At 46.9% G+C, this 14,851-nt stretch overlaps 1 protein-coding gene across 1 annotated transcript in view; it reads right to left on the bottom strand.

The window, feature by feature from the left end:
• MAD1L1 (mitotic arrest deficient 1 like 1) overlaps positions 1-14,851 on the bottom strand; it is a 215,911-nt gene that overhangs the window by 178,128 nt on the left and 22,932 nt on the right. The gene's annotated exons all lie outside the window — the stretch shown is intronic.

Here is a 14,851-nt window from a genome sequence, read left to right as displayed (position 1 = left end):
ATGGCAGACTGAGTGACTCACAGGACAGAGGCTGCAAGTAGCATGGATGCCAGCACCCTTGATAGCCTGTGAGTAACAGAAGACGAAAAGGAAGAAGTTGGGTCATTATTTAGAACTTAATGGCAAAAACTCAGACATAGGCAGAGTAAACGCTATATGGGGAATTTGGGGGACCTATGGAGGGCTCAAATTGTCATGGTTCTATCCTGGCCCATCTAATTCTGTAACATTCTTCACGAACTACTTGCTGAACTTTTTACCTACTTTGAAATATAAAATCTACTCCAGTAAGTATCATTTGTCATTTTATTAGACGAAACTGAGGGACATATACATGGGCCTACTGAGAGACTAGCTCCTTCCACAGAAGTGCCACAGTCCTTCTCAAACACATCTACAATATGTACTGCAGGCACCCAGTAGGTACTATGCTGAAATTTCTTCTCTCTCTTTCTCTCTCTCTCACTCTCTTGCTCTCGCTGTCTTTTGTTTTTTGAGCCACACCCAGTGACACTCGGATTATTCCTGGCTATGTGCTCAGAAATTGCTCCTGGCTTGGGAGATCATATGGGATGCCAGGGAATCTAACCACAGTCCATCCTAGGCTAGCGCAGATAAGGCAGATGTCTTACTGCTTGTACCACGGCTCTGGCCACTCTATTTTCTTTTTTGCTTAGTTTTGCCTGTTCTAAAACCATTAAAGTTCCAACTACATTTTCATTTGTCCTGACTTATGCCCAACTCAGAAAATCTCTGTTTAGAAAGAATTATCTAAAGCCAATCTTTTTTGTCTTGTTTTGAGGCCATACTCTCAGCACTCAGGGTTACTCCTGGCTCTGCACTCAGAAATCACTCTTGGCATGCTCGAGGACCTTATGGAATGGTGGGGATCAAACGTGGGTAGACCACATGCAAGGCAAACAAATACTTTTCCCATTTTACTATTGCTCCAGTCCCTCTGAAGCCAATCTTGACAATTAATAAGTTCAGAAAATCACACTGAACCCCAAGTAATTCCTCACAGTGCTCCAGCCCAAACTGACAGTGTTCAGGACTGGCAGAGGCTGGGAACATACCACCTTATCACAATCTCATGGGCCAAAAATGATCTTGGGTGCTTCCTGAGGACATCTGGGTAGAAACAAGGACATCACCTCAGTCCCAACCCCAATTACAGCAAATAGTGGTTTGGCTTTTACAGCTACCAGAATAAGCACCGTATTTCTCTGCCCATGAAAGGCCAGAAGGCTCCTCCACCTGTGCAAGGCAGGCAAGACTTAAAAGTGAATTTCCGGGCCCGGAGAGATAGCACATCGGCGTTTGCCTTGCAAGCAGCCGATCCAGGACCAAAGGTGGTTGGTTCGAATCTCGGTGTCCCATATGGTCCCCCGTGCCTGCCAGGAGCTATTTCTGAGCAGACAGCCAGGAGTAACCCCTGAGCACCGCCGGGTGTGGCCCAAAAAAACAAAAAAAAAAGTGAATTTCCACAAGGCCTTTTCACACTTCTCTCAAGTGTTTCTCACCTTCTTTTCCTTCTCCCTCTGGGCATACACCATAAACACAGACAAGAGCTTTTTTTGGTACTCAGAAAAGTTGGCCGGCACTCTTCCCAAGTTAGAAAGGGAAGTAAGAAACACAGAGGAATGAAATGATCTCCAGGTAGTTTTCTCTACAAAAGAAGTGCGGAGGGGAGCAATTTACTGAGCGTCTATCCAGCCTCCTCTGCTTTATGAGTCAGGGAGGAGAAAGAACAGGAAGGAAACCTGCTAGGCACATCTGCACCCGCTCCTCTCCCACACGCTCCTCTCCTGCCGGCCCCAGGGTGTGCCGCAGGTCTGTGCCAGAGAAGCAACAGCAGGAGCTGTCAGCCTGTGAGGAGGCCCCTCCTGGCAGGCTTCCCGCTCTCTTCTCCCAGGAGCCTCCTGCCTTCTAACCACTGAGCCAGCTCTCCACAGGTGACTCTAGGGACACTGCCCTAGCCACACAGGCCATGTCACTGCTTCAGCAACTGGACTGCTCTCAAGCCTCAGGACCCAGACAAATACGAGCTGGCCGCACTGTGTCACCTTTCCTCCGGGCAACAAAAGCCACCTGTTTGGATCACAGGGCCTCCACTGAAGGTAACAAGCTCCCTGAAGCCAGGAAGACTCAGATGATACTACAGACCACAAGCCAATGATGGGCCAAAAGAAAAGCCCTGGGGACAACAAGGCATAGAGCCAGCTGCTACGAAAGCTACTCCACAAAGCATTTCCTTCTGTCCAGGGTTCCGGTCGCAAGGCTAGGGCCCATTCAGAACTGAGTCCATAAGGGCTCATCAATGTTGCTGATCAGGCACACAATGGAGCTCAGGAAGAGTTGGCTGATCTGGTCCTGATGCCCTCCCCAAGCAGCTAAAGTGTTGCATGCCACATCTATGATCTCCTCAGCATTCTTGTCCCTACTCGCTCACACGCAGAGGTTCTGATGGTATGGGTCAGGATTCTGCACAGGCAATTGTGGGAGGAACATAGAGAAGAGCTGGAGTAGCAAGAATACATAGCTATATGCACAACAATGCAGAGAACAGAGCATAAATAAATGATCATTTTGGGGCCCAAGAGGTGGCGCTAGAGGTAAGGTATCTGCCTTGCAAGCACTAGCATAAGACAGACGCAATTCGGCATCCCATATGGTCCCCCCCCAAGCCAGGAGCGATTTCTGAGCGCATAATAAGGAGTAACCCCTGAGCGTCAAATGGGTGTGACCCAAAACAAACAAACAAATGACCATTTCAGGGCCCTGGGAGATGGCTCAGTACTGAAGCTCTAATTCATGAATTCAACTCCTAGCACAGCCACAAGCATTGACAATTTAGGACCCCAGATAAGAAGAGATAGGAAATCGACTCAGAAGCTAAGAAAGCACTCAAGCTTGAGGGCAAGCTGAGGCCAGAATTTTAGACCCTGGTGCCACACATGCTCTAAATGGGGCTGACCCTTCATCTCTTTCTGGTCAAAGGAAGCAGCGGCAAAAAGGACTGCTCCAAGACTGCCTGCTAAGAGTATTTGAGCATCCCCATTTGAGTCACTCTTGTTAGAAAGGCAAGCACACCCATCTAGCTTCTACCCCTAGATCCAGTTTGTTTTGGGGAGCCAAAATCCCACATTCCTGATGGGCCACCCAGTGGAAGTAGTGCAGGGGCTTGGAAGAATTGAAATGTAGGCATTGGGGGCCGGGAAGGTGGCGCTACAGGTTAGGTGTCTGCCTTGCAAGCGGATGGACCGCGGTTCGATCCCCCGGTGTCCCATATGGTCCTCCCAAGCCAGGGGTGATTTCTGAGCACATAGCCAGGAGTAACCCCTGAGCGTCAAACGGGTGTGGCCCAAAAACCAAAAAAAAAAAAAAAAAGAAATGTAGGCATTGGCTCACCCTGGACTCTACAAAATAAAAAACAAAGAAACTTGTTCTGCATGAGAGACTGAGGCCAAGCAGAACAGAAAGGACTCAAGTGATACTGAGGGCCGAAGCAATGGCACAGGGCAAAAGGCATATGCCTTGTGTGTACAAGCCTAGGAAGGACTTCAGTTCGATCCCCTGACATCCCATATGATCCCCCCAAGCCAGGGGCGATTTCTGAGAGTATAGCCAGGCGTAACCCCTGAGTGTCACCGGGTGTGGCCCAAAAACAAACAAAACAAAAAAGTGATACTGAAAATGACCAAGTGCACAGGCCTGGTAACAACACATCAAGGTTCCTCCTCAGGTCTTAAGACTCACTTCTCATATTAGAGATGGGGAAGCAGTTGCTGGCTGTGGGAGAAATGTGGAGGTGGGCCAGGCAGGATGGCTCACTCCAAGGAAGCATACCAGGCTGTCATGACAGATCACCCCCACTGTCAAATATAGTGACACTCATTCTCAGTCAAGCAATTACATCCATACAAGTGGGCATGATTCCCAGGGACCAAAGACTCCAGTAGGTCTGGGGATAGGGAGAACTGGGTACAGACCAGGAAGAGCCTAGGCTTGCTCACATCCCTAAGGACCTTGACCATATTAGGACTTCACAAAGCTGCCAAATCTGAATCAGTCAGGAAGGACACCAGAGATGTCTCCCCACATGCAAAAATAATCCTCTGGGACTCCAGCCTGGCTTAATTTGTCTAAATCCTTTTACTTGCTGGCTTTAGACTTTTTAAAATCAATTTAAAAGGAGCACAGCCATAGATACAAAGCTTGAAGACAAGCCCCCAGGAGCCAAATGAGCAGCTCAGAACTCCAGAAGCGCTTACATCCAGATCTGCTTCACTGAGCGCCTCTGTCTGCTCAGCCTGGGGTGAGCACCGCAGGGGACGCAGCCAGGGAGGAGTCTGGTGTTTCTTCTGGAAAACATTTCTCTTGATGTTCACAAAAATGGTGCAAAGCCCATGGGCACATGACCTGCTTGGATCACAGCAGAATCTGAGGGGACAGAGCAGAGCCCAACTGCGGTCTGCCTCAGAGCCTGATTGAGCTTACCTGAACAAGCAGCACATCTTGCCCTTTCAGGCAGCTTCAGAGGCCTGCAGGGTCAAAGCAAGTCAAGAAGGCTGTTGCCTCCAGATGTCGCTGAACAAACTGACTCATGCAGCAGAAGGCAGGGACTGCTTGCCCTGCACTCCACTGCAGCTACAGTTGTCAGGAAGCCCCTGATATATTTTTTCCATAAAAGCAGGAACAACAGGGACCTTGTCAAATCAGCTATGCAAGCCAAAGAGGCCCCAACTAAAAATCACAACTAATCAGATACAAGCACATAAAGAAAAGCAGTCCCAACCCCCTTACCCATTTATGAAATATTAAAAAGTTAGTGAATGCCAGACCCAGAGTCTCTGAAGACAAGTCTCTACTCATAAGACACTGGTCCTAAGAAGCAAAGGAAAAAGAAAATTCACTTCCACAGCAAAAATTGGCTCTCGACCATTAGGAGAAAGCACTGTAATTGTGGCAAGAAACATAGTACAGAATGGTATGACCTGAGCTGACCCCAGTTCTGTCCCTAGCATCACATCTGGTGCCTTAGGCACCACCAAGAATAATCTGGGAAAAGCCAGTACTGAGTACAAGTTATACAGGTATAGCCCAAACTGTACCCATAACCACTCCCCAAGGTATAAAACACACACACATACACACACACATACACACACACACACACACACACACAGGGACCGGAGAGATAGCATGGAGGTAGGACGTTTGCCTTGCATGCAGGAGAACGATGGGATCCCGGCATCCCATTTCTGAGCGTAGAGCCAGGAGTAACCCCTGAGTGCTGCCAGATATGACACACACACCCCAACACACACACACCCACACACACACAAACACAAAGAACTATGATTAAAGGACAGATTAAGTATCTGGGACAACAGCATTGACTGCTTGATGAGAAGAGCTGAAAAGGTTCACTGGCACACCACTGAGAGGGAGGGAGCTCATGGCCCTGGCTCTCAGACCAGATACTGGTTCAAGTGAAGGAAGGGGCCTGAAACCCCTACCAAAGATCAGGCCCCAAAAGAACAGATCATGATAAGAAAGCAAGCCAGCAAAGACCACAAAGGCAACAGCATTCAAAATAAATGGCAACAGGGCTGGAGCGATAGCACACTAGTAGAGTGTTTGCTTGCATACAGCAGATCCAGGATGAACAGTGGTTTGAATCCCGGCATCCCATATAGTATACCCTGTGCCTACCAGGAGCAATTTCTGAGGGCAAAGCCAGAGTAATCTGAGTGCCACTGGGTGTGACCCAAAAGCCAAAACAAACAAATAAATAAATGGCAACATTCACAGCCAGAGAGAGAAAATGCCCCTTCCTCTTCCATACCTCCTCCAAGGAAAGCCAAATCAAGGCCAATTAAAATGGACCAAAAAGTTTGACAGCTCACCCTGCTTTCCAAGCACATATTGATGAGCCTGGTACTGAGGTAATTAGAAATCGTGAACACAGTAACAAGGATAATAAAAGTTCAGGTGGTCAATAACATCCTTTCTTAGAAGAAAATTATGTACTACCCGTCACTGTCCTCCTAATTGGCATCACACAGCAGGGGAAACTCGGATGCAGACTTGTCATCTGGTCAGCCTATCAATGTTTTGGGAGAACACTGCGGATCAGCATTCGTAGGTTCCCAACTTCCACTCTAGATGTGGGTCAGCAGATCTGGGGGTGCAGCTGCCAGCAAAACCTGCCTCCTTTCATCTCCCCAGTGCCACATCTTCCACAAGCCCACAGTTCCATCAAACCTGCAGGCACACTGACAGGTATTCTGCCTTCAATACACTGACAAGTATTCTGCCTTCATAGCCAGAACTGAAACAAGGCCAGGTCTAGGCACAGAGGGACAAGGAAGGAGCCAAACCAAAGCCGCAGCCTCGATCAAGAACAACCTCTTCCCTCTATAAATCAGAGGGAATCAACATTCACTGCAAGCCAATTTAATAAAGTCCCCTTTAGTATGAATCACTAAGTAAACTTTTTTTTTTTTTTTTTTTTTTTTTTTTTTTTTTTTTGGTTTTTGGGCCACACCCGTTTGACGCTCAGGGGTTACTCCTGGCTATGTGCTCAGAAATCGCCCCTGGCTTGGGGGAACCATATGGGACGCCGGGGGATCGAACCGCTGTCCGTTCCTTGGCTAGCGCTTGTAAGGCAGGCACCTTACCTCCAGCGCCACCGCCCGGCCCTTTAAATATAGCTTTTTTTTTTTTTTTTTTTTTTTTTTTTTTGGTTTTTGGGCCACACCCTGTGACGCTCAGGGGTTACTCCTGGCTATGCGCTCAGAAGTTGCTCCTGGCTTCTTGGGGGACCATATGGGACACCGGGGGATCGAACCGCGGTCCGTCCTAGGCTAGCGCAGGCAAGGCAGGCACCTTTACCTCCAGCGCCACCGCCCGGCCCACTAAGTAAACTTTAAAAAAAAAAAAAAAAACCACAAAAAAAAACAGTGGAGCTCCTGTCTGCCCATCTCACTTATTCGTGACTTCACTTTCAACTCCTGCTAAAACCTCTGTAGTATCTACTCAAAATAATGATGCATAACAAAAATTAATTAGAACATTTGTGAAAGGGAGTAGGTATACTAGCATACACTTATACCATTAAAGTAAAAATTCTACTTCTAAGGGGCTGGAAAGACAGTTATGTGATAAGTAGGGGCCAGAGAGATAGCATGAAGGTAGGGCATTTGCCTTGTATGCAGAAGGATGGTGGTTCAAATCCCAGCATCCCATATGGTCCCCCATGCCTGCCAGGAGCGATTTCTTTTTTTTTTTTTTTTTTTTTTTTTTTTTTTTTTTTTTGGTTTTTGGGCCACACCCGGTAACGCTCAGGGGTTACTCCTGGCTATGCGCTCAGAAGTCGCTCCTGGCTTGGGGGACCATATGGGACGCCGGGGGATCGAACCGTGGTCCGTCTCCTAGGCTAGCGCAGGTAAGGCAGGCACCTTACCTCCAGCGCCACCGCCCGGCCCGCCAGGAGCGATTTCTGAGTGTAGAGCCAGGAGTAACCCCTGAGCGCTGCTGGATGTGACCCAAAAACCAAAAAAAAAAAAAAAAAAAGAGGGGCTGGAGAGATAGCATGGAGGTAAAGCGTTTGCCTTCCATGCAGGAGGTCATCGGTTCGAATCCCGGCGTCCCATATGGTCCCCCGTGCCTGCCAGGAGCAATTTCTGAGCCTGGAGCCAGGAATAACCCCTGAGCACTGCCTGGTGTGACCCAAAAACCAAAAAAAAAAAAAAAAAAGAGAGACAGTTACATGATAAGTAAACATCTTGCCTGCAGGATGAATTCTGTTCCCTACCTAGCATTTCTGGGGAATCCTTAGCATTGCAGAGTACAAACCTTACCACATCATCAGACCCTGGCACTAAATTGCCAGTCCAATAAGCCAAGAATTTCTGAGAGGGGACTCCAGTTCTGCTAAGGTCTGCTAAGGAGGAAAAAAAGGAATCTACTTCTAAACTTTATTTAAACCTGGATTCAGCCAAAAGATCCATATACAAGGCACTACTGAAGTAAATATGAATAATTCACAGAACATTCTCCTGTTCTTTTTTTTTTTTTTTTTTTTGGTTTTTGGGCCACACCCGGCAGTGCTCAGGGGTTACTCCTGGCTGTCTGCTCAGAAATAGCTCCTGGCAGGCACGGGGGACCATATGGGACACCGGGATTCGAACCAACCACCTTAGGTCCTGGATCGGCTGCTTGCAAGGCAAACACTACTGTGCTATCTCTCCGCATTCTCCTGTTCTTAAAAATTATTCAGGCTATGTTGCAGGTGCAGAAATATTGTCAGACATAAAGTTAAAATTTGCTGAACTTAAATGAAACTGGAGGGCATCTTTTTAAGGAAGTTAGGGAGAGGACAAATGCTGAAGAACTCGCTCATGAGTATTATATAGAGACAAAACAAGGGAATAGATAGCATCCAATAATGACAACTCCTTGGCCTTGAATCACAACACAACGTTAACCACTTATTGTGAACATGTTACCTAAATTACAATTAAAGTTGTTTTGTTTTGGTTTGGTTTGGTTTTTGGGCCACACCTGGCTGTGCTCAGGGGTTACTCCTGGCTCTATGTTCAGAAATTACTCCTAGCAGGCTCAGGGGACCATATGGAATGCCAAGGATTGAACCCAGGTCAGCTGCTTACAAGGCAAACGCCCTACCCACTGTACTGTAGGTTCCAGTCCTAAAGATCTATTTTTTTTAAAGAAAGAAAAAATAATTGGGGGGTGGAGAAAAAAAGAAAAAAGAAAATGACCATGGCTATGGGTCAGAAAGACAAGGCAGGTGAAGGCAACTTGCTGATACGGACTCCAACACTTATAGAAAAAGTCAGACACCATCAGGCACCATGCCTTGAAAGCCTGCGTTGGCAGCAGAAATGCTCTGTTGTCCACGTTAGGGAGATGTGACACAGGAGACTAGATGTGATCACCTGGGAAACGAAAGTTAGGGGCTACAATGTTCCCCTCTCAGGACTAGAGCATTAATATAGCAAGTAGGGTGCTTGCTTGCCTTGCACAACATTGACCTGAGTTCCACCCCCAGAAGCACATATGATCCCCAGAGTCAACCAAGAGTGATCCCTAAGTACAGAGCTAAGAGCAACTCCTGAGAATGCTGGTCATGGTCCAAACCCAAAACCAAGACATTTCCCTCACTAGAGCTTGTATTTACTAGATGCTCTTGCTGTTTTCGTCAGGCACAGAAATATACATGCACCTTTTCATAAATCCAAAATAAATGGCATCATCTAGTAGAGACTCAACATTCTCAAGATTCTGCGCACAGCAGCTACCTATTCTCCCTGCTGCTAAGGGTGCAGCGTACACACAAGCAGGCTGTATATCTGCTTTCTTCTGCCAGTGGTCTCTAGGCTTCAGAAATCTGTCATGTATCTGTCACGAATACAACTGCTCCGGCACAGTTTTGTTTCTCCTGGTTAAGTATCTGGAGGAAGTATGCCAGATAATGTTTACTTGGGTTGGAAAAGCAAGGAGGAGGTTGGAGTTTAGGGTTTGTTTTTGCTTTAGATTTTGTTTTTTTGGTGAGGATTGGGAAAACTGGGGGATAAGATAGCAGTGCTCAGGACTTGCTTCTGGTTCTGTGCTCAGGAATCACTCCTGGCAGTACTCAGGAAATGAGACATGATGCCAGAAAGTGAACCAGAGGTCAGCTGCATGCCTAAGAAACACTTTCAGGGCCTGAGAGATAGCACAGCGGTAGGTACTGCATTTGCCTTGCCCGCAGCTGATCCAGGACGAATGGTGGTTCAAATCCCAGCATCCCATATGGTCGTCCTCCCCCCACCCCCCTACTCCCACTCCCCACACACACACACACACCCACCCCCATGCCTACCAGGAGCGATTTCTGAGCGCAGAGCCAGAAGTAACCCTTGAACACCACCAGGTGTGACCAAAAAAAAAAAAAGAAAAAAAAGCACTTTCACCACTGGACAATCTCTTTGGCTTCTGTATTATAAATGTTTTCCTAGTCAATGGTTTGCCTCCATTTTTTTTTGTTTGTTTGTTTGTTTTGGGGACACACCTAGCTCTGCTCAGTGCTCAGGTATCATATGGGGTGCTGGAGATTGAACTAGATCAGCCATGTGCAAAGCAAGCATCCTACCCACCATGCTATTTGCTCTGGTCTCTCATCTTTTGAAAGAACAAATTCTATTTTAATCAAGGCTAACTTCCCAACTTTTTCATGTCCAGTTTAAACTCTAGCAAACACAAGCTTTCAGCAGTTTTCACTTTTGGAGCTGGGAAGATAGCTAAGCAGGCTGGAACATCTGCTCTGAATGCAAGAGGCTGGGTTTAATGACTGGCACTGCCTGTTTCACAATATTACTGTGAGTGACTCAAATAATGAGCCTGGAGTAACCTCTAAACTTGGTCAATGTGCTCACCCTACTCCTGGGGATATATATAATATATGTTTTTACTTTAAATTGAGGTTCATTCCCCATTTAGTTTATAAACATCAGCTATCTGTATTATCTATACCAGTGGTCCTCAAACTATGGCCCACAAGTCACATATTGTATTTCTATCTGTTTTGTTTCTTCATTGCAAAATAAGATATATGCAGTGTGCATACGAATTCATTCATAAGTTTTGTTTTTACTATAGTCAGACCCTCCAATGGTCTGAGGGACAGTGAACTGGCCCCCTGTTTAAAAAGTTTGAGGACCCCGGATCTATACAGATGCCTACTATAATTGTTAAAGAAAACTTTGTCACCAATGGAATTACTGTCACATTTATCTTGTTTTGTTTTGTTTTGTTTTTTTGGGCCACACCCTGTGACGCTCAGGGATTACTCCTGGCTATGCGCTCAGAAATCGCTCCTGGCGTCGGGGACCATATGGGACACTGGGGGATCAAACCAAAGTCCATCCTAGGCTAGCACATTCAAGGCAGACAGATGCCCTACTGCTTGCACCACTGCTCTAACCCCTGTCACATTTATCTTGGTCAAGAATTTATCAGATCTGGGCCCAGAGAAATAGCACAGCGGCGTTTGCCTTGCAAGCAGCTGATCCAGGACCAAAGGTGGTTGGTTCGAATCCTGGTGTCCCACATGGTCCCCAGTGCCTGCCAGGAGCTATTTCTGAGCAGACAGCCAGGAGTAACCCCTGAGCACCGCTGGGTGTGGCCCAAAAACAAAAAAAAAAAAAAGAATTTATCAGATCTGGGGCCAGAGAGATAGCATGGAGGTAAGGCTCACACACTGAGCATAGAGTCTCACACACTGCCGGGTGTGAACCCCCCCAAAAAAAAATTCATCAGATGTTTATTTTTTAATTTTTTTTTTTTTTTTTTTTGTGGACTACATCTGGCAAGGCTTGGGAGTTACTCTTGACTATACACTCAGCAATGACTCTTAGCAGGGAACCATATGAAATGCAAACAGGGATCAAACCCATGTTGGTCACATACAAGACAAAACCCTACCTACTGTACGATCTCTCCAGCTCCATCCATTGATTTATCTGTTAACTTCTTTTTTTTATTTTGTTTTTTTTTGGGGGGGGGCACCACCCGGTGCCACTCAGGCATTACTCCTGGCAGTTGCGCTCAGAAATAGCTCAGGCTTAGGGGACCATATGAGATGCCAGGGGATCAAACCGTAGACCATCCTAGGTTAGTGCATGCAAGACAAATGCCCTACCACTTGAGCCACCACTCCGGCTCCTATCTATTCATTTCTTTGAGGAAGGGGAACTCTCAGCAATGCTCAGGGAAGCATATTCAATGCTGTGTGCAAATCAGGGTTGTGGCCACAGCCAATTATTAGATCAACAGTGTAGTCTTTATACTATACTATGTCTCTATCTCTAATTCTGAATGCTACTACCGTCTTTGTGGTTTTTTCGTTTTGTTTTGGGGCCACACCTGACAGTGCTCAGGGGTTATTCCTGGCTCTGCACTCAGTAATCAACCCTGGCAGACTCAGGGGACTATATGGGATGCCAGAGACTAAACCCAGGTCGGCTGTATGCAAGGCAAACGCCCTAACCACTGTGATATCACTCTACCTCACTGTCTTAATGCAGTTTAAATTATCTTTGTTTGTTTTTGGTTTTTTGGGACCACACCTGTTTGATGCTCAGGGGTTACTCCTGGCTAAGCCCTCAGAAATCGCCCCTGGCTTGGGGGGGGCCATATGGGACGCTGGGGGGATGGAACCACGGTCCTTCCTTGGCTAGGGCTTGCAAGGCAGAAACCTTCCCTCTAATGACACCTCTCCGTCCCCAGTTTAAATTATCTTTACCCCCACCTCTTTCCTCCCTTTTTCTTGGAGTACTTCATTATAGTGCCCGTGGTTGTGCTTGCTGTGGATCCTACACTGGGTTACAGCACTGAGGAACACAAGCAGTAATTCCAGATCACACCTGGCTTGTGGGAAGATGCTGGGGACCAAACTCAAACCCTCAATGCCTTCGAGACAGGCACTCAACCACTGAACCCAATTCCCAAACATATCCTGACATCAGCCACTGAAATACATCTCATTCTTCTGCAAAGTCATTGTAAATATGTAGGTCCTTTCTATTTCTGGAGGAATTTTACATTCATTTTGTTAATTTGAAAGGATCAATTGCAGTCAACTGACATCTACCAATTCATGAAGACAGTACACATATTCATTTCCTTTATTATTAGGTTAGCTCTAATTTCTTAGTAGCAGCTTATGGTTTTCAGTGTATAGTCCTTGCAGTCAGCAAATTTATCCCCTAGTATTCTTTACTGGGGGAGGGGAGAATGGTTACTACTGCCAGTTCTCAGAGGACCATGTCAGAGATCAGATCCAGGGCTCCTGCATAGAAAGCATGCCCTCTGGCACTCTGAGCCACCACCCAGCCCCAAAGTGCTCATTTATGAATTCAGTGGAAGTGGAGTTTGCTTTGCCATGCCAGAAATACAACCCAATTACCCAGCATGCAAGGCATTTGATTTGCCCTGAGTCACACTTACGACCCTTATGCCACAGTATTTTATGGTCTTAAGAATACTACTGGAGGGGCCGGGCGGTGGCGCTGGAGGTAAGGTGCCTGCCTTACCTGCGCTAGCCTAGGAGACGGACCTCGGTTCGATCCCCCGGCGTCCCATATGGTCCCCCAAGCCAGGAGCGACTTCTGAGCGCATAGCCAGGAGTAACCCCTGAGCGTCACCGGGTGTGGCCCAAAAACCAAAAAAAAAAAAAAGAATACTACTGGAGGTAAGGTGCCTGCCTTGCCTGCGCTAGCCTAGGACGGACCGCGGTTCGATCCCCCGGCGTCCCATATGGTCCCCCAAGCCAGGAGTGACTTCTGAGCGCAGAGCCAGGAGTAACCCCTGAGCGTCACCGGGTGTGGCCCAAAAACCAAAAAAAAAAAAAAAAAAAAAGAATACTACTCTCGGGGCCAGAGAGATAGCACAGTGGCGTTTGCCTTGCAAGCGGCCGATCCAGGACCAAAGGTGATTGGTTTGAATCTTGGTGTCCCATATGGGCCCCCGTGCCTACCAGGAGCTATTTCTGAGCAGACAGCCAGGAGTAACCCCTGAGCACCGCTGGGTGTGGGCCAAAAACCAAAAAAAAAAAAAAAAAATACTACTGTCATGGCCAGAGCAACAGTATAGCGGTAAGAGTCTGCCTTGCATGCAGCCAACCCTGGATGGACCCCGGTTCAATTCCCGGCATTCCACATAGTCCCAAATCAGCCAAGAGTGATTTCTAAGTACAGAGCCAGGAGTAACCCCTGAGCACTGCTGGGTGTGACCCAAAAATAAAAACAAATTAAAAAAAAAAGAATCCTACTGTAAAGAGGCTGGTCAGGAATAACCTAAGTATTACTGGACAGTTAACAGTAGTCAACTGGCTACCCAAAGGCAGGAAGGAAATGTAAGACATGCCTCACATATTGAAGTAACTGGGTCATAGGTTTGACAAGAAAGCACCAGGGCAGAAGAGCAGTGGCCAGGAAGAGCTAGTGAACACAGACCTAAAACCCTAAATGTAAAAAGACTCTGTAACAGGGGCTGGAGAGATAGCACAGTGATGTTTGCCTTACAAGCAGCCAATCCAGGACCTAAGGTGGTTGGTTCGAATCCCGGTGTCCCATATGGTCCCCCGTGCCTCCCAGGAGCTATTTCTGAGCAGACAGCCAGGAGTAACCCCTGAGCAACGCCGGGTATGGCCCAAAAACCAAACCAAACCAAACCACACACACATACACACACAGAAAAGACGAACAGAAACACAGAATTCACAAATTCCAAGGTCGTAGGGAGCTAGAATCACCAAGGGGGGGTGTGCCACCTAGTGGTGGCAGTTCTTGGAACTCCACAGAGACAAGAGACAAATGTCCCAAGTCTGTATCACTATATTCCCCCACGAGTGGTCTCAGTCCCAAATTATGGCAATGCCTCAGTCTAAGACTAATCAGATACAATCCTACCAAACCATACCAAAAAAAAAATCTTCATAGCCCCTCAAACCTCTACTCTGGGACATGTGCTAAAACCTATCTTGTATCAGAGCTGGCTCTAAGTACATTTTAGGGGCCACTGGAGATGCTAATCCACTGGACTAAAACTCACCCACCAGTCTGCATTTGTACCAAACCCTCCAACCAATTCTGTTGAGAGGCACAAAAAAAAAAAAAAAAAAAAAAACCACCACAGGATTCTATGACCCAGTACATACCTTCAGAGGTATGTACTGCTCAAAACACAGTAGTAAGGAGCCAACAAATCTCCAGAACATCACAAAAACAAACTATAAAACACAAAGAAAAGAAAGCCTGCCCTTCCATAAAGGCCCAATACA

Source organism: Suncus etruscus, chromosome 15 (genome assembly GCF_024139225.1).
Source record: "Suncus etruscus isolate mSunEtr1 chromosome 15, mSunEtr1.pri.cur, whole genome shotgun sequence".
Classification (NCBI taxonomy): Eukaryota; Metazoa; Chordata; class Mammalia; order Eulipotyphla; family Soricidae; genus Suncus; species Suncus etruscus.
The sequence above is the reverse complement of the archived record's forward strand: the minus strand, read 5'-3'. Positions and strand labels throughout refer to the sequence as shown.